Genomic DNA, 18,968 nt, shown 5'->3' with positions numbered 1-18,968 from the left:
ATGATTTCATTTTAGAGAGCTGTCGATTCGCAAACCTAGGCATTTCTCGTGGGTTTTATGTTCTAATACAACACCGTTAATTTTAAGTCAGCGTGTGGTGGAATAATTTTGTTATGAGCTTTGAATTTAGATATATTTATTTTTAGTAGATTGCATTTATTTATTTAATTTATTTAAATCATTTTGTGCTTGCGCTATCATGTCATGTATAGAGGGACCAAAATAAAACAGACAGGTGTCATCCGCATAAAGTGTTAGGTGACCATTTAGCTTTAAATCTTGTAAATTATTTATATAAATTAAAAAAAGCAATGGGCCTAGAATCGAACCTTGTGGTATGCCACATGTAATTGGTAAGGGAATGCTATCATGGTTATCTATTTTAACTATTCGTGATCGATTTTTTAAATATGACTTCAGCATATCTAGTGCTTTACCATTAATGTTAATGGATGCTAATTTCTTTATTAAAAGTTCGTGAGAAACGGTATCAAAGGCCTTTTGTAGTTCAATAAACACTCACAAAACTATATTGTTTGCGTCAATGTTCTGTTTTATTTTAATAGTTAGGTCCATAGTCGCTGACAGAGTGTTATTTTTTGGCTTAAATCCGTATTGACGCACTGAAATAAAATTAAATGAGTCTAAATATTTTTCTAATCTCGTGTGTAAAATCTTCTCCAATATTTTTGACAATACTGGCAAAACCGAAATTGGCCTATAGTTACCAGGTTCAAATTTTGAGCCACTCTTATAGATAGGAGTTACCTTCGCTATTTTTAACGAGTCCGGAAAACGTCTTTGACTTATGGCTTGATTAAAACAGTCGCTTAAGGTATGATTTAATTTTTAACCGACTTCAAAAAAAAGGAGGAGGTTATCAATTCGGCCGGTATGTTTTTTTTTTATGTATGTACACCGATTACTCCGAGGTTTCTGAACCGATTTACGTGATTCTTTTTTGTTCGATGCGGGATGGTGTCGAATTGGTCCCATAAAAATTTTATTCGGATAGGCCCAGTAGTTTATATTTTATGGGCATTTTTGTCAGTATTTGTAAATGTTGCAAGTGAAAGTTTGAAGTCGGTTGTTTTTAACGCAGTTATCTACTTGTTCTTTGATGCATTTAATTGCTTTTGTAGTAATACCATCAAGACCTGTACTACAGTTTGAATTAAGGTTATTTATAATTAGGTATATATTTTTTTACTGGCTTCGGTAGGGCTGAACTTATTAGTGAGGTAATTTTTTAAAATTTCGTAGTTGTCTTTAGATTTCCTCTCCTTTGAGTTATAAGATGTCGATTCTGGGAAACCAGTAAAAATTACATTTTTTTCGCGGCTCTTTCTGTCCCGTAGTTCCTTGATTAAGTTTTAAATTATATGAAGTTTATTATGATCAAGATTTAATTCCAGTGTCTGTATAATCCAAAGTCGTATGTTGATCAGATCCATTTATATTATCAAAATTACAGCTTTATTTGATCCGACAAAACGAAACTGTATATTAAGTAACGTAGATTAATTTTTCGTAAACACTACAGTATTTGTTGGCTCCGTACACAAACATATTACAGATAGGTAATGTCCCATACATTGCTAAATCCACCTAGACTAGACGAACTCGACTTCGTAACGGTTCAAATTTTGAAATGCTCAAATACTTCTTGACTCCGTTTTATATACCAAATCATAAGTCGTATGTTGATCTGTTCCATTTATATGCACTTGCATGACATTGACATGGGGATATGAAATTAGGGCTACCAAAAAATCTCCTGAGTTTTATGGAAGTTGAAGAAGTCGACCGTAATTCAATTGAAACTTATAGAAAACGTTGTGAAACTAAAAATACGGAACCCTAAAAAGATAGATTTGGACGAACCTTTCGTCATACAGTGACGGTGATAATTCTCAAGTAGTATGCAGCCTACAAATAACAACCTACCTCTTGAATCAGGGCAACTCTTTGGCGAACGCTACACGTAAGATCCATATTGTGATCCGTCAATATTTACTATCGGATTACGATATTTATTGACGTGTAGGGTAGTGTATTGACGGATCACAATACAGGGTTATTTTTCAATGACCAGCCAAAATTTAAAATTAAGATCTAGATATTAAACCAAAGGTGCATTTGAAACATTATTGTCGAATAAAATTAAATAAAAATAATAGCATTCATTTGAAAATGTCTTAAAAATTTCCTAAATCATAAACACCCCCAGAATCAATGCACTTGTGTGCGTGCGCGCATTGCCAAATTTATGTGTGTGCTAACTTCTACCTATCTAGGTTGTTGAACTGAATTGTTGCTTTTGTAATGTCCACACGTTCGCTTTTTAGTGGTGGACAGGAATGAAATCTAATTTAAAAAAAAAAGTTTTTTTTTCATTAGTTCTAAAATGTTATCGATTCTGAACCATTTCTGAAAATTTGGCCGGTCATTGAGAACTAACCCTGTATATCGCTGGATTTCTGGAACTCCTTGTGATCTGATCCCAGGACCTACATCGCAATATTTATCTTGCCGTCATCACGTCTGGCTCATACAAAGAACGTTTCAGTACTGACGCGATACGTATTGATGGTGTAGGGTGTGCTGTGATCCCTCCCAAGATACATCAGTAAATATCAAGATAATTATCATAATATTTATTGACGTGTAGCGTTCGCCTTTGCCTTGATTCTGATATCAATCTGATAAAATAATTAAAATGTTAGATTTAGGTCAAAAACAAATGACGACTCATATTCTTGCACAAATTATCCATTGCGGAGTAAATCTGAGTGTACGCAGATCGCCAACACGTTTAACCAGCAGTGGTGCAGTGGGTACTGCCGGTGGATCGCATCCCGTTCGTTTTCTACGAGTTCTACGCCAACTGATACTTAAATTACTTACAGAAAACGGAAACAACCGCTAGAACAAGATTGCAGATGTAATGATGATATGAAGGATATTCGGTCGGAGTTGAGCCGTATTAGTACATTATTTGAAAAATATGTATGCTCAAATGAACAAATAGTAAACAAAATTAATTCAATTAAACATTCATTTCAACATTTCATTCAATTAAACAAAATCATTTCGGCGGTATGGCGACCATTTAGAATCGTCTGAAAAGTATGGCGATGCATGGCGATTTTCGTAAATGGCTGCACGACGATGGTTACCTGTGCAAAAGTTAGCCTGGTACCAATAAAATAGTAAATAAAATAAAATTTATTAGTAACTTCAAATATAACATTACAATATTGCTCTGCCTTCTGAACTAGGTAATTCCTATATCTCAGAAGGCAGTGCCTTCCCTTGCAAATTCCATGTTACATTATATTTGGCAAGTTAACAAAATAAATTTTAGTGACTAATGATAAAGGATACAAAGTAAATGATTAAGAAAATAAAAGTATACGATTTGAATTGCACAATACAATGGTTGAATTGTTTTTTTTAAATCAACGCATTCGCGTCGGTATGGCGGGCTTTATGTCACACCGGAAAAGTATGGCATGACACTACCGTCTACATCTTTTTTATTGGCTATCGGTAAATTCTAAAATTTTTGTGTTACAAATCGTTTGACTTTCGCTATTTTTCCGACGAGTTTGACTAACGCCCACGCGACTAAGCCGCCGGTACCAGCGTTCACACCATCATTTTTCTTTCTGTCATTGCGTACTAAGACCCCTGTAGAACCGCCATCCTGTTACAAATGACTCGAAATTTTGTGTCAATGACTCCCGATCTACTAGGTTTGCGAATCGACAGCTCTATAAAATGGAATCATCACATCGACCACCTAAAAAATAAATTATCAGCACTTCTTAGATCTCTGCGTAATATTACTTCTTGCATTCCTCATAAATTACGCCACACCATCTACAACACGTTAGTAAAGCCGCACCTAATGTATTTAATAGAAGTATGGGGGAGTGCTTACAAAAATAAATTAGCGCCACTCCAAATTTTACAAAATAAAATCATTAAAACTCTCTTTTACTATCCTTTTTTAACTAAAAAAAATCTACGACGACACTAAAATAATGAATTTAAAACAATTATACTTTTATAATACGTGTATGTTCATCCGCAAAGCGCTACATAAAAACATAAATACAAATATTATAATCTCAACATCAAATCGCCACTATCCTAATAGACGAGCTAGCTATCTTGCCCTCCCGAAGATCCGAACAAATTATGGAAGGCGAACGGCAACATACGTTTCTATAACGGGAATAAATGTCTTTAAACCTTCAAATGGCTAAGGCCGCAAGCGACCAATGGCTGAGCTCGGTGGGCTCTGATTGGCTCATTTGAATCGGATCAACAAGAGCTAAAACGCAAAAAACGTGGATTTGTATAAAAAGCACGTAATTATTATTATTACTGATGGTGACACTTGTGGCTCCGTTCGGATCCACATACGGACGGTGGTGTGGCAATGGATCCACAAATACCAACCGGATCAACAAGTGAAAACGGATCAAATAATTACTAACTATATGGCACGTTTGATCAACATAGTGCCCATGGAGATATCTATATATATATATATATATATATATATAGATATCTCCACGGGCACTATGTTGAAAATAAAACAGACAGGTGTCATCCGCATAAAGTGTTAGGTGACCCTTTAGCTTTAAATCTTGTAAATTATTAATATAAATTAAAAAAAGCAATGGGCCTAGAATCGAACCATGTATGCCACATGTAATTGGTAAGGGAATGCTATCGTGGTTATCTATTTTAACTATTCGTGATCGATTTTTTAAATATGATTTCAGCATATCTAGTGCTTTACCATTAATGTTAATGGATGCTAATTTATTTATTAAAAGTTCGTGAGAAACGGTATCAAAGGGCTTTTGTAGGTCAATAAACACTCCCAAAACTATATTGTTTGCGTCAATGTTCTGTTTTATTTTAATAGTTAGGTCCATAGTCGCTGACAGAGTGTTACTTTTTGGCTTAAATCCATATTGACGCACTGAAATAAAATTAAATGAGTCTAAATATTTTTCTAATCTCGTGTGTAAAATCTTCTCCAATATTTTTGACAATACTGGCAAAACCGAAATTGGCCTATAGTTACCAGGTTCAAATTTTGAGCCACTCTTATAGATAGGAGTTACCTTCGCTATTTTTAACGAGTCCGGAAAACGTCTTTGACTTATGGCTTGGTTAAAACAGTCGCTTAATATGTATGATTTTATTTTTAACCGACTTCAAAAAAAAGGAGGAGGTTATCAATTCGGCTGGTATGTTTTTTTTTTTATGTATGTACACCGATTGCTCCGAGGTTTCTGAACCGATTTACGTGATTCTTTTTTGTTCGATGCGGGATGGTGTCGAATTGGTCCCATAAAAATTTTATTCGGATAGGCCCAGTAGTTTTTATTTTATGGGCATTTTTGTCTGTATTTGTATATGTTGCAAGTGCAAGTTTGAAGTCGGTTGTTTTTAACGCAGTTATCTACTTGTTCTTTGATGCATTTAATTGCTTTTGTAGTAATACCATCAAGACCTGTACTACAGTTTGAATTAAGGTTATTTATAATTATATATTTTTTTACTGGCTTCGGTAGGTCTGAACTTATTAGTGAGGTAATTTTTTAAAATTTCGTAGTTGCCTTTAGATTTCCTCTCCTTTGAGTTATAAGATGTCGATTCTGGGAAACCAGTAAAAATAACATTTTTTTCGCGGCTCTTTCTGTCCCGTAGTTCCTTGATTAAGTTTTAAATTATATGAAGTTTATTATGATTAAAGATTTAATTCCAGTGATTTTATTTTACTCTCACCCTAGTTTATCTGGGATTATAATTGAGAAATAGTACTCTTCAATATGTTTTGTTCAGTAATTATCATACATGCTGATGACTTAATTTCATTGATTTGATTCGTATTTTGGCGAATTAAATTCAAGGATTGTTCGTTGGACGATTTAATTTCGGTAATTTGTGTTTTTACCTCAGAAATGTTTTCATGAATTTTGTTTACTATTTGTTCATTTGAGCATACATATTTTTCAAGTAATGTACTAATACGGTTCAACTCCGACCGAATATCCTTCATATCATCACTAAATCTGCAATCTTGTTCTAGCGGTTGTTTCCGTTTTCCGTACGTTATTTGAGTATCAGTTGGCGTAGAACTCGTAGAAAACGAATTTAGCTTCGATAGATCGGGATGCGATCCACCCACTGCACCACTGCTGGTTAAACGTGTTGGCGATCTGCGTACACTCATATATTTTACTCCGTAATGGATAATTTGTGCAGGAATATGAGTCGTCATTTGTTTGACCTAAATCTAACATTTTAATTATTTTATCAGATTGATATCAGAATCAGGGCATAGGCGAACGCTACACGTCAATAAATATTATGATAATTATCTTGATATTTACTGATGATTCAAGAGGTAGGTTGTTATTTGTAGGATGCATACTACTTGAGAATTATCACCGTCACTGTATGACGAAAGGTTCGTCCAAATATCTATCTTTTTAGGGTTCCGAATTTTTAGTTTCACAACGTTTTCTATAAGTTTCAATTGATTTACGGTCGACTTCTTCAACTTCCATAAAACTCAGGAGATTTTTTGCTAGCCCTAATTTCATATCCCCATGTCAATGTCATGCAAGTGCATATAAATGGAACAGATCAACATACGACTTATGATTTGGTATATAAACGGCGTCAAGAAGTGTTTGAGCATTTCAAAATTTGAACCGTTACGGAGTCGAGTTCGTCTAGTCTAGGCGGATTTAGCAATGTATGGAACATTATACCTAACTATAATATGTTTGTGTACGGAGCCAACAAATACTGCAGTGTTTACGAAAAATTAATCTACGTTACTTAATATACAGTTTCGTTTTGTCGGATCAAATAAAGCTGTAATTTTGATAATATAAATGGATCTGATCAACATACGACTTTGGATTTGGTATATAAAACGGACCCAACAAGTGCTTATGGGTTTCTGAATTTCGGCCGTTACGGAGTCGATTCAGTTCGAGATCTTAGCAATAAAAATGTTGAGTATATCAATTTCTCCACGAATACGTTTGGCAACATCGCTCAAATATTTGCGCCGTTGCCACTCCGGGCAAGATCTATGCAACCGGAGTCGAGTAATATCGGGGAAAAGGTGGAGTCAGGAATGCACGGCAGTCGGGCTGGATCAACTTAGTGCCCAAGTTGGTATTTATATATACAGTGGTGGTCACATAATTAAAGACACCCCCGAATTGACCATAAAAGATTTACATTAGGAAGTACAATTATCTGAAAAAGGTATTCAATCTAGTATTATTTTTATTAAACCATACAAGACAATATGTTCTTTAAAATGAGGGACAAAAAATAGTTATATTCCTTGTTAGTTTCGACACTTGCTCTCTATGGGAATGTAACACTAACTTTGTTAACGTACGCATAGCTGGCCACTTAATTAAAGACAACAAGAAATGAGTTACAATTTTTTATAAATAAAAAGAAACAACATTGTGCTTTACTTCCTTTTGGCGCGTAATTTCATAAATCGTTGACACTATTTTTTTTGGTTATTTTTAACTTTAAAATTAAAATTCATACGTTTAATAGTTTTAATATCAATTACTATGGTTAAAAACAAGAGATGCGACTCCTCCGCAAGAAAAAATATTTCTAACTTCCATGATATTAAACTGTTTCAAGGATATGGTTATGAATGCTATAAAATATGTCAAGATGTTTCACACGACCGAAAACGTACTCAGAAAAGCAAAACCAAGTGAAACTACTCGGCCGAAATATTCAAAAATGGTGTTGTTGGCTTAAAAGATCCATTTAAAGGGTCGGAACTGATACAGTTCAGAGTTGTATGGTGCAGCAGGCTTGAAGGGGGGTCTGCAAGCACAATTAGACGGAGACTGTGTGAGGAAAACTTGCACTGAAGAGTATCTCGGAAAGTACCACTTTTGAAAAAACAAAAAGTGAAGGCAAGATTTCACTTTGCTACAAAATACGAGCACTGGACTGAACGAGAGTGGAAACATGTGCTGTTTCTGCATGAAACTAAGATAAATATGATTAATTCTGTCAGAAAACAATATGTAAGACGCCATCTCAATAAGGAAATGGATCCAAGATACTCTAAAAAGTAGTCATACATGGGGGTGGAAATATCAAAGTGTGGCGCTGTTTCTGGACTTGGTGTTGGACCTGTCAAAAAGACAGAAGGCAACATGGATAAATTCCAGTACAAGTATATTTTAGAGCAATCCATGCTGCCCTATGCAGAGGAAAATTTACCTGTTGTTTGGACTTTTCAACACGATAATGATCCCAAGCACACAGCAAAAGTAGTGAAGTGCTTGTTAAGGAACCAATCTGTAACTGTTTTGGATTGGCCCCCTCACAGTCTGGATTCAAATCCGATCGAAAACTTATGAAATCAAGAAAGAAAGAAGTCGCGGCAAAGCGATCATCAAACGTCGACTAACTTTGCAAAACATTTTCGAAGAATGGAACCAATTTAGTGATGCAACTTGAACAAAATTAGTTGCTTCCATGCCCAAGAGATGTAAACGGTCATTACTGCCAAAGGACATGCAAACAAATATTGAAAAGTGTACAAATATTTTGTAAATACGTCAGGTATTTTGTGTTGTAAAAATAATCTCATTACAATAATATTTTTTTATATTTCTTATAAGCGAGTGTAATGTCTTTAATTATATGGCCAGACCTTTGCTAGGTTAAAACTGCTAGTAGTAAGGATGAACCGATTAAAATCTAACAAACCGACAAGTTTTGGAGATAAAATTTAGTTTAGCATTAGACAACACATACCTGAATATTTTAAAATTATTTAACAAGTTCCAATGGTAGTGTAAAAAAAAATGTTGAGACAAGTGTCTTGGGTAGTATAAAATGCTCTTAGTGTCTTTAATTATGTGACCACCACTGTATATATGGATCAACTTAGTGCCCAAGTTGGTAACTTGGGCACTAAGTTGATCCAGCCCGACTGCCGTGCATTCCTGACTCCACCTTTTCCCCGATATTACTCGACTCCGGGTGCATAGATCTTGCCCGGAGTGGCAACGACGCAAATATTTGAGCGATGTTGCCAAACATATTCATGGAGAAATTGATATACTCAACATTTTTATTGCTAAGATCTTGAACTGAATCGACTCTGTAACGGCCAAAATTCAGAAACCCATAAACACTTGTTGGCTCCGTTTTATATACCAAATCCAAAGTCGTATGTTGATCAGATCCATTTATATTATCAAAATTACAGCTTTATTTGATCCGATACAACGAAACTGTATATTAAGTAACGTAGATTAATTTTTCGTAAACACTACAGTATTTGTTGGCTCCGTACACAAACATATTATAGTTAGGTAATGTTCCATACATTGCTAAATCCGCCTAGACTAGACGAACTCGACTCCGTAACGGTTCAAATTTTGAAATGCTCAAACACTTCTTGACTCCGTTTTATATACCAAATCATTAGTCGTATGTTGATCTGTTCCATTTATATGCACTTGCATGACATTGACATGAGGATATGAAATTAGGGCTAACAAAAACTCTCCTGAGTTTTATGGTAGTTGAAGAAGTCGACCGTAATTCAATTGAAACTTACAGAAAACGTTGTGAAACTAAAAATACGGAACCCTAAAAAGATACCTACCTACCTCTTGAATCAGGGCAACTCTTTGGCGAACGCTACACGTAAGATCCATATTGTGATCCGTCAATATTTACTATCGGATTATGATATTTATTGACGTGTAGGGTAGTGTATTGACGGATCACAATATATTATCGCTGGATTTCTGGAAATCCTTGTGATCTGATCCCAGGACCTAGATCGCTATATTTATCTTGCCGTCATCACGTCTGGCTCGTACAAAGAACGCTTCAGTACTGACGCGATACGTATTGATGGTGTAGGGTGTGCTGTGATCCTTCCCAAGATACATCAGTAAATATCAGGATAATTATCATAATATTTATTGACGTGTAGCGTTCGCCTTTGCCCTGATTCTGACATCAATCTGATAAAATAATTTAAATGTTAGATTTAGGTCAAATAAATGACGACTCATATTCCTGCACAAATTATCCATTGCAGAGTAAATATGAGTGTACGCAGATCGCCAACATGCAGTGGGTACTGCCGGTGGATCGCATCCCGATCTATCGAAGATTCGAAGCTAAGTTCGTTTTCTACGAGTTCTACGCCAACTGATACTAAAATTACTTACAGAAAACGGAAACAACCGCTAGAACAAGATTGCAGATTTAGTGATGATATGAAGGATATTCGGTTGGAGTTGAGCAGTATTAGTACATTACTTGAAAAATATGTATGCTCAAATGAACAAATAGTAAACAAAATTCATGAAAACATTTCTGATATAAAAACACAAATTGCCGAAATTAAATCGTCCAACGAACAATCCTTGAATTTAATTCGCCAAAATACGAATCAAATCAATGAAATTAAGTCATCAGCATGTATGATAATTAGGTACTGAACAAAACATATTGAAGAGTACTATTTCTCAATTAGAATCCCAGATAAACCAGGGTGAGAGTAAAATAAAATCACTGGAATTAAATCTTCAATCAATAAATCAGTCAGCCAATCCATCGGGTTTTACGTCTAAAAATCAACTTCATATAAATGAACATTTAATCAAGGAACTACGGGACAGAAAAAAATGTAATTTTTGCTGGTTTCCTAGAATCGACATCTTATAACTCAGAGCAGAGGATATCTAAATACAACTACGAAATTTTAAAAATTACCTCACTAATAAGTTCAGACCTACCGAAGCCAGTAAAAATATATAATTATAAATAAGCTTGATTCAAACTGTAGTACAGGTCTTGATGGTATTACTACAAAAGCAATTAAATGCATCAAAGAAAAATTTAATCATACCTTAAGCGACTGTTTTAACCAAGCCATAAGTCAAAGACGTTTTCCGGACTCGTTAAAAATAGTGAAGGTAACTCCTATCTGTAAGAGTGGCTCAAAATTTGAACCTGGTAACTATAGGCAAATTTCGGTTTTGCCAGTATTGTCAAAAATATTGGATTTTACACACGAGATTAGAAAAATATTTAGACTCATTTAATTTTATATCAGTGCGTCAATACGGATTCAAGCCAAAAAGTTACACTCTGTCAGCGACTATGGACCTAACTATTTAAAATAAAACAGAACATTGACGCAAACAATATAGTTTTGGGAGTGTTTATTGACCTACAAAAGGCCTTCTCACGAACTTTTAATAAAGAAATTAACATCCATTAACATTAATGGTAAAGCACTAGATATGCTGAAATCATATTTAAAAAATCGATCACAAATAGTTAAAATAGATAACCACGATAGCATTCCCTTCCCAATTACATGTGGCATACCACAAGGTTCGATTCTAGCCCATTGCTTTTTTTAATTTATATTAATAATTTACAAGATTTAAAGCTAAATGGTCACCTAACACTTTATGCGGATGACACCTGTCTGTTTTATTTTGGTCCCTCTATACATGATATGATAGCGCAAGCACAAAATGATTTAAATAAATTAAATAAATGATTTCAATGCAATCTACTAAAAATAAATATATCTAAATTCAAAGCTCATAACAAAATTATTCCACCACACGCTCCACTTAAAATTAACGGTGTTGTATTACAACATAAAACCCACGAGAAATACCTAGGTTTGTGAATCGACACCTCTCTGAAATCGAATTATCACATAAAAAATAAATTATCAGCACTTCTTAGATCTCTGCGTAATATTACTTCTTGCATTCCTCATAAATTACGCCACACCATCTACAACACGTTAGTAAAGCCGCACGTAATGTATTTAATAGAAGTATGGGGGAGTGCTTACAAAAATAAATTAGCGCCACTCCAAATTTTACAAAATAAAATCATTAAAACTATCTTTAACTATCCTTTTTTAACTTCTACAAATAAAATCTACGACGTTACTAAAATAATGAATTTAAAACAATTATAGGTACTTTTATAAAATACGTGTATGTTCATCTGCAAAGCGCTACATAAAAACATAAATACAAATATCATAATCTCAACATAAAATCGCCACTATCCTAATAGACGAGCTAGCTATCTTGCCCTCCCGAAGATCCGAACAAATTATGTAAGGCGAACGGCAACATACGTTTCTATAACGGGAATAAATGTCTTTAAACCTTCAAATGGCTAAGGCCGCAAGCGACCAATGGCTGAGCTCGGTGGGCTGTGATTGGCTCATTTGAATCGGATCAACAAGAGCTAAAACGCAAAAAAGGTGGATTTGTATAAAAAGCACGTAATTATTATTATTACTGATCGTGAAACTTGTGGCTCCGTTCGGATCCACATACGGACGGTGGTGTGGCAATGGATCCACAAATACCAACCGGATCAACAAGTGAAAACGGATCAAATAATTACTAACTATATGGCACGTTTGATCAACATAGTGCCCGTGGAGATATCTATATATATATATATATTATATCTATCATATTAATAGAAATATATCTTTCACATAATATACTCATTCTAAATTTTCATTATATGCAATTCTAGACTGAAACTCCAATAGTCACCTTGGGGTCACTGAAAATCAGTGGTGGTAAGGTATTAATCACCTTGCCATCATAAACTGAGTTGGCTCCATTTGTCAGGTCACTCACTGCCACATTGCCTACTTCTTCTTAGGAATAAGCTTCTTATTATTTTTCTTTTATTTGTTTTTCCTTTGTAAATCAATTTTTGTAATCATTTTATGATTCTGACAATAAAAAAAAAAAAAAAAAAAAATATGTATGTTATGCGATTTTTCTTATTTTCGGAGTTAAGAGTTTTTTTTCAATTTTTCACCTATCGCCGAGTACGATGATATTTTCACTCATGGTGACGTCAATTATTGCGCTAGATGCTTAATTTTTTTTGTGTGCTAAGCTGAAAGATAAGCCAATTCAGTATGGTAACATTTTCTATCGTTAGATCTTCGAATGGAATAAAAAAAAAGAATTAAATGCCAAGAAAGATAAAATTACCCAGTATGTTCACAACTTCAATGGCCCATAAAAAAATAAAATCACATAAAAAAAGTTTTCCATTTGGCTTTTAAAAACTTGCTCTGTTTATCAGGTAGCTACCCTAAAAATTTCATTTTATTATTCAAAAGGCTTCAATCGAAAAATTGAAATCTAAATGTGGTAAGTGAAAAAATTTTATCAACATGATAATCATTATAACCAAATTAAAACCAATAAATAGGTGTTTAATTAGCAGAAATTTTTAAAATGACCCCGCTGTTGCTCAATGTAAGTGCGACATCACCGTAAAAAGTTGTCTTTTAAATGTCTGAATGCCCTTTTATCATTTTTAATGGTTTCTTCTGCTACTATGAATTTCCGGGTTATTTCGTCCAAATTGTGGCATTCTCTCAAGTAGCCGAGGTCTTTTTAGTATCCCCATTGAAATAAATCAATGGGATTTAGGTCGAGGGACCGTGGAGGCCAGGCTTTTAGGCAGGCGTCACCGGCGCATGCGCAGGCTGCAACGACCAATCCATCATTCAGGGTATCTTTGCCCTTTAGCCTGGCCTCCACGGTTCCCGGACATAAACCTCATTTATTTTTTTTCGCGGGGATACTGCAAAGACGAGAGACTGCCACAATTTGGACGAAATAACCCGAAAATTCATAGCAGCAAAAGAAACTATTAAAAATGATAAAAGGGCATTCAGACATTTAAAAGACAACTTTTTACGGTGATGTCGCACTTACATTAAGCAACAGCGGGGTCATTTTAAAAAATTCTGGTAATTAAACACCTTGTTATTGGTTTTAATTTGTTTTTATTAATCATCATGTTAATTCAATTTTTGCACTTACCACATTTAGATTTCAATTTTTCGATTGAAGCCTCCTGAATATTAAATTGAAATTATGTGATTTTATTTTTTTACGGGCCCTTGAAGTGGTGAACATACTGGGTAATTTTATCTTTCTTGGCATTTAATTCTTTTTTTTTATTCCATTCAAAGGTCTGACGATAGTAAATGTTACCATACTGAATTGGCCTATCTTTCAGCTTAGCACAAAAAAAATCAAGCATCTAGCGCAATAATTGACGTCACCATGAGTGAAAATATCATCGTACTCGGCGATAGGTGAAAAATTGAAAAAAACGTCATAACTCCGAAAATACGAAAAATCGCATAACATACATGAGGGTGATTCGGATAGCCCTTTAGGTCCTCTACCTCCCAGCTTCCGTTCATCACTACTTTTTGGGACACCCTGTATATCTTATACATTAAACCAACTAACACATCAGCAAAGTTCCCTGGTTCACAATAAAGTGGCAAGATGGAGGCATCTATTCGAAGACGAAACCGATAATTAAGACACCATTAAAAGCAGCCGAGCTATTACTTACTTGCTTTATTAAAAATCAATACTTAGGACTTTTAGACATACTACAAATACTATAATTTTTACATGTTAAAAATCACTCCCATTATTGTCACAAAAAGTATATATCACGTTTTTATTCGAGCCAAGGGCTCTTCAGTGATCAATGAGCATTTAATTTCAATCCGAAGGTTCATAAATGTCCGTGACAGACCCAGAACTCAATGGTTTAAATCGTTTTTCATTGTGCTCAGACGTGTCGACATTGCGGTTTAGGCGATCCAGGGCTTAGTTAGATTTACCATGTTAAACTATATGGTTATATGCCTAATGCCTTCTTAACCCTTATCTCTTTTTACATGTAATTTCACTGAACGTGAGGCTTAATAAAAGCGTCGGTAGTCTGAATTTCTATTACGGTAGATTATGGTTGATATCTTAATATTACGATGCCTTATAAGTTTGTTGTTAATGAGAAAATACATCTACCACCACAAACTTTCCTCTTTCAACTAAATCAAAAAAATAACACCACGCACGTGTGGGATTTTGTTGAACAAATGAACCAAAATACCAAGGCAGCATAAACACGAGAGGGACAGCAGGCGGTGAATAATGCAACGACGAGGGATCGCGTGCCACCGCGCTCCTTATGTTAATTTCACGTGCAGTAGCTGCCACGAGTGCCACAGACGCACACCTCCTGTGTACCTCAGCTAGCCTGGTATTGCGATTTTGATATACGCCCACTTGTATTGTGTTTTGATGTTAAGGCATTTTTGTACAGGTAAACAACAGGTAAGCAAGCAAGCCCTTTAACCAATATGGCCACAATCAAGGCAAAATAAAGTTGTCATTAATGCAATATCATTTTTTAACCGACTTCAAAAAAAAGGAGGAGGTTATCAATTCGGCCGGTATATATTTTTTTTTTTTTTTTTTTTTTATATATGTACACCGATTACTCCGAGGTTTCTGAACCGATTTACGTGATTCTTTTTTTGTTCGATGCGGGATGGTGTCGAATTGGTCCCATAAAAATTTTATTCGGCTAGGCCTAGTAGTTTTTATTTTATGAGCATTTTTGTCTGTACTCGATGACTTAATTTCAATGTAGCAAGTAACTTTGATTCACTTCCCGGTAACCGATTGAGCTGAAATTTTGTATACGAATGTAAATTGGATAGCGATGAAACATTATCATGACATGGAGCTGATCTGATGATGGAATCGGAAGGTGGCCATAGGAACTCAGTAATATATTGACTCAACTTTATCGAGTTTGGGCTCGTTTGATTCGTGTTGAAAAATACACTAAAAAGTATTAAATAAAAATAACTGCGTTAAAAACAACCGACTTCAAAAACGGAAAAGTAAGAAATAAAAAAGATTTGATATTATTAATTACTACATATTATTTTTATGTGCTATTTATTAAATAGGTTTGAAGTCGGTGCCAAACACTAAGCACTTAGTATTAAGCCCATGCACCGACATCAAACCTTTTTAGTAAATAGCACATAAAAATAATATGTAGTAATTAATAATATCAAATCTTTTTTATTTCTTACTTTTCCGTTTTTGAAGTCGGTTGTTTTTAACGCAGTTATTTATGTAGTGAATTCACATAATTTTTTGACATGAAAATGTGCACACCATTATTGATTTAAAAAAAACACTTACAAAAGCACTCTAATTTTGTATCAACTCGTCTCTACTCGAATTGAAAACAAATAATGACAACAATAAAATATTTTGAGAAAGTTCCAATCGCTCAAGTGAGGAACAGAAAAATGTATTTCCATCGTAAAAACATAACAAACAATACGGCGTCAAGTGGATTAAAAGAGAATAAACTTAGCAGCACCGCGGCGCCGGCTCCTAATGAGTTGGGGAAAGTTTTAATTAATTCACGTTTCAGATACTTAAAACATTTGGAAGCGAAAAATCACGGCGGGCACTTTTATTCTTATATAAATTTTTAATAGAGACATTACGAAGTTCATTAGCGTTTTCGTGATAAGCACTTGAAACTTGTTTCTTTTTAATGTACAAGTTAAAAGAACATGATTTTTTTTTATAATTTAATGTTTATTTAATTATAATACGAAAACAGTAATTGTGACCTGAATAGTTTTTATAGCTATATAAAAATATGAATTATAATTGTTGTGATATTTGCAGCGCACTGTCGCCGCGACGTCGAGGCGCGCCGGTTCACAACAAGGGGCTACGAACTGTGTGGGTCGCGATTGGGGACAAACAACCAAAACACCTTGCTCTTGCTGACGAAAATACTATCATTCAGCGAAGTGAAGTAAATCTGCTGAGACATGCTGCGTCAGTTCTATTTATATCTACAAGTAATATTATGAGAGAAACTACTACAAGTAGATATATACTTCAGTACTTGCAAATATAGGTATGCAGTTTTACATAAGGCGAACAGAGAGCAATAAAGCTTTTCCCCAAAAACTGTAACGACTGTTTTTAGTTAGGATGATCTCTATTTTTATGAACATAATGTTGTTTTGACTGCGTAGTGAGGAGAATTTATACAGATAGACCAAATAGCGAACTTATGCTATGATACATAAACTAAAGAAATCAAAGATATTTCGCCCTCAAAAATCAGCTTCGCATAAAACTCATAACATAAATCATTTACTTTGTCCTTCATTATATTATCCTTTAGGTATTATATGTATAGGTTGAGCAATAACTTAAGCTCTACCACATCTCTTTAGCGAAAAGAACTTATATTTCCTCAATAGCGCTATCAAAAACTAATAATTAGCTATTACCGGCCCATTCATTATCCTTTCTCATTGCGGCAACACAACTCAAAGGGCCCTAATGAGAAAGTTTGCGAATATCTCAAATAATATCGGGACTCGAGATTGAAGCCCGCCATCCTTTGTTACTTGTTCGGAATTCCAAATAACTCGGGATAAGTAATTATATTAAATCTGTTGAGAATTCTCAAAGGTTTATTATATAATTACGGGTTTGCTGCAATCATTCCAAATTATTATCAACAAACAGAACTCCTTACAAACGATCTCGTATCGAAATTAAATATTGTGTAGTACGCAAATATGATTTTTCTTTTCGTCACATTTATCTTCGTTCAAACATTACAATTTTCCTACATTTAAACTATCCAATCTATAAATAATCCATCTATTCCAATTTTCCAGCTGCATTCCTCGGAACTGCAGTGCCACATCCAAAGACAAGTCTCGATTGCAAATGTCAAGATACAATCTTTTCGCAGACGATCATTTCAGCGACGTGGCTGCGACGGATTGATGGCTGCACGTGACACCGCAAAAAGCTCTGATAAACCATAAAACTATTATTTTTACATTCTTGAGTGATACTATAACGTAATATCAAAGCTTTGGCTTTTTGTTGTCACTGAAGATTATAACTTAGTGCTTTGTTTGTCCTAAAATTATTACTGTCCTAAAATTATGACCATTCACTGTATGAATAACATATCCTATTACATCTCTTATGGGGTAAATTCTAAGTTGTTTTATTTCATATATTCAACTAACTCCCTGCCAGATACCACAAAAATCTTCAGCTTTAACTTACGCATGGGTACCTACAGATACATATTGGACCACACGAATTGCCTGCAATTCCATGCTTACGTTACATTTTACAACTTGATTTTATTACACAATCGCTCACAGCCATCATCCTGCAGTACATTAGAACAGATTTTGTGAGTACCTATAATTAAGGCTCAGTAGTCGGATGGGATTTTCTTGGAGTCCAATTAAGGAGATTTAAGGTCTGTTACTCGTACGAGTTTCGCAAAGGGCCTTCACTGGATTAAATTAGTTGTAAGACCTTTTAGTTGCCGATAGATCTTGCTAAATTGAAGTCTGTAATCAATAATTGCGTTATAAGTTTTGACACTACCTACCTAAAGTACCTATCTTTATTTACATGACGAGACCCACATTGCAAAGACACGAAGAACGAAGATCAATTTATCTAAGCAAAATCATAAATTTTTCATGAAATATAGTACTAATAGTGGTTACTAAATGATTAATATATAATTTGGGAGAAATATAAAAGACAGTGTAATTAGTCGCAAAACGGTCCTTTTGCGAAGTCAGTTAATAAAATTCTTTAAGTAGATTAAGCCTAGTAGCTCATCGTGCATTCAAGAGGAGTAAAGACCATGACCGGATCTCGTTAATTAACTTTACATATTGATGGCGCCTCATCAGGATTTCGGCTAATAGAATTAATTACTTACGTTTTTGTTCAAATTACAGGAAAAGTGTCTCATAGCTGCCCGTCTACTTTATATTGTAAAGTACAAAGCTTTAGCTTTTATCTTTGTAAAACTTTTTTCTATTCGTCTTTATCATTTGTAGTTGTATGAAATAGCAATATCGAACCATGACAACCTTTATACAAAAATAACAATTTACTTATTATATAACACCTACTAAC

General features: G+C 34.5%; 1 protein-coding gene and 1 long non-coding RNA gene across 5 annotated transcripts in view; one reads left to right on the top strand and one right to left on the bottom strand.

Annotated features, from left to right (window-relative positions):
- LOC123701492 (neurobeachin) overlaps positions 1-18,968 on the bottom strand; it is a 310,024-nt gene that overhangs the window by 222,231 nt on the left and 68,825 nt on the right. The window lies entirely within an intron of this gene.
- On the top strand, positions 16,686-18,015 carry LOC123701507. Its single transcript, XR_006752747.1, has 2 exons — positions 16,686-16,826; positions 17,687-18,015. It is a non-coding gene; the product is annotated as an uncharacterized LOC123701507 (long non-coding RNA).

Source organism: Colias croceus, chromosome 21 (genome assembly GCF_905220415.1).
Source record: "Colias croceus chromosome 21, ilColCroc2.1".
NCBI classification, from domain to species: Eukaryota; Metazoa; Arthropoda; class Insecta; order Lepidoptera; family Pieridae; genus Colias; species Colias croceus.
Note: the sequence above shows the minus strand (reverse complement) of the source record. Positions and strands in the feature narration are given on the sequence as shown.